The following is a 2,594-nucleotide window of genomic DNA, read 5'->3' as shown; positions in this document are numbered from 1 at the left end:
ATTAAAAATGACGTTATTAAACCATGTAACTGACATGTTGCTACGATACTCGAAACCACAAGTAGATAAGTACTGAAAAAATAATACGTGGCTACAAATGACAGAGTTCTTGGGAAACTGAACGTTGTATTCAAAAACAAATTTAAAATGAAAAGCGTGTGATCAGTACATACTGTCAGTCCTAAATTGTGGCAGTGATACACTGCCCCGAGATACAAAATTGCTCGAAAAATTGAAGGTGCCGTACAGAAAAAAATGAACGAACAGTGTTAGGGAAAACGAAATTAAATTAATGTGTAAAGGAGAGATTGAACATATTTAGTGACTTATGAAAAAGAAATGGAGGCGGGCAGGGCACATAACTAGACAGATTGATCTGAGATGAAATAGTCTTTGGTGGATTTGTCACGGTAAAGTATGACGTCTGCGGAGGTTTAATAGGAGATGAGGAAATCAGTGAAAGAGGAGTACAGACTAGAAAGCATAGCCCAGTTCTTCTTATGGGAGGGGAAATACTGAAGCAGCCTCAATCAAGTGCGAGATGAAAAGCGACCGTTTGTGATGGTGCCAGTGACGTCATAGTAGCATGTGACCTAACCAAACAATATGATAATTTATGGTATACAATTTGGAGTTATCTTCTCGTGCTGTTTCGGTCGCGTAACACGTAACTAATCTAACGAAGATACGATACGGCAGCGAATGTAAACCCGAAAAGAGAAAACAATGTTTTCCCACATTGATGAATCCAGTTACGGAAAGCAACGGATGCCGAGATATGGACAAGTCTCACCTCACAAATATGACCTGAATCAGTAGCGTGTGTGACGGCCGTTGCGACATGCACGCTCTGGGAAACTGTTTCGAAGCATCCGGGAACACCGTCGTCACGTCGGAAATCGTAAAGCAGGCACGGAGGTCATGTGAAGGGACAGCTGGTGTTTCTGCGTCTGGAGTACCGTCCAGTGGACATGTGACGCACTCTGCTGATCCAGTTTCGAAACTCGGCGCCATCGTACAGTAAGTGAAAATGCAGATCGCTGTGTGGTAATATCCGCAGGCTGGCCCTGGGAATTGGCCCGGGGCGAAGAAACTGACAGACATCTCACATACTTCCATTTGTATCTCACTCTGCGGTCTAGACGTATGTCAGGCGGTACAGATAGCCCGGGACTTTCTACATCTGAAGGAGACTACACTCGCCAAGGCGGCATGGATGCTGTCTGGCCAGCAAGAGTGAGTTGTAACTTCAGATTAAGACATATACTGCTGTTATCCGTGACCTGAAATGAGCTCCCTGCGAATCGAATAGGTTGTCTAACATAGACATTTGTCTATCGCACGCAAATGACCATTCTAAACACATACTTATATGGATATGGTGTCTGTTCTTTCGGACATGTCCGAAAGAACAGACACCATATCCATATAAGTATATAGTTCTGGCAACACCAGCCATGACCTCCTTCTGTGCGGATGCACAGATATTCCCCGAACTCTTACGGGACTTGGTAAGAATGTCTTCCACCAGTAATAAGTGTGTTGGGTTGGGACACTACGAATGTAGTGTGTGGGCATACAAGGTGAGAATGTGGATCTCGCGGGAGGCGTGCGCGAGATAGTCCCTGCAGTCGCGCTATCCTCTGTGCCCTCGGTGGCTCAGATGGATAGAGCTTCTGCCATGTAAGCAGGAGATCCCGGGTTCGAGTCCCGGTCGGGGCACACAATTTCACCTCTCCCCGTTGACATGTATCATCGCCCGTCAGCAGCTGAAGGTATTAATATAATTCTAATTTCATTCTAAACACAGTCGGACTCTATGCTTCAACTTGCCGGGACCTACCTCCAGTTTTCCCGACAACATAGAACCTGTGCTGTGTGTGTACCAGATCTTTCACAGGTGGTAATGGCTTAGCGAATCCCGGTCACAACCTGTCCACCAGGGGTACTAAGGCAGTGTGACCCTGTGTGATATAATTTATTCGCGGCAGAATGCGTTCAAATGGCTAGCTTCTGCATCATGCGCCGCAAGGTCACCATGCATATGTGCGAACTGCTCAATTATTCTGCTTACCGCAACTGGTGATGGGAGACAGCCTTATGAAACATGTAGTGTGGTGAATAAATTAACTCTAATTTCTTTTTATGCAGGGATGAACTTACTACTAAATTAAATATTTGAACTAAGATATAATGAGTGCTCAAATGGCTCAATTAGAATGTTTTTCACAAAGGTCTTGGTGCTTTCCGACAGTCCGAACTTGTTCGGAAGAGAGAGATCGTGAACATCCGATGGTTTAATAGAGATATAGAGCTGCTATTTGCCCCTGTGGTTCGCACCAGTGTGCATGTTGAGCTGATGGCCACTTTGAAGTGTCATGACGTTAGTTTATCTCACTTGTTACTTTCTTGCTAAGCACTGACGTTCAAACACCCTTTATACTCTTATTACTTCAGACAGATGGTATTTACACTGAGGTGAAAAGAGCCAGGCATGCGTCATAATATCGTACCGGACCTCCTTTTGCCTACCGTAGTGCAACAGCTCGATAAGGCGTGAACTCAACAAGATGTCGGAAGGCTCTTACAGAAAT

The 2,594-nt window shown here is 44.9% G+C and overlaps 1 non-coding gene across 1 annotated transcript; it reads left to right on the top strand.

Annotated features, from left to right (window-relative positions):
- Positions 1–1,647: 1,647 nt before the first annotated feature.
- On the top strand, positions 1,648–1,722 carry Trnat-ugu. The gene has a single exon. It is a non-coding gene; the product is annotated as a tRNA-Thr (tRNA).
- The last annotated feature ends 872 nt before the right edge of the window (positions 1,723–2,594 follow it).

This window comes from Schistocerca americana, chromosome 2 (genome assembly GCF_021461395.2).
Source record: "Schistocerca americana isolate TAMUIC-IGC-003095 chromosome 2, iqSchAmer2.1, whole genome shotgun sequence".
NCBI classification, from domain to species: Eukaryota; Metazoa; Arthropoda; class Insecta; order Orthoptera; family Acrididae; genus Schistocerca; species Schistocerca americana.
The sequence above is the reverse complement of the archived record's forward strand: the minus strand, read 5'-3'. Positions and strand labels throughout refer to the sequence as shown.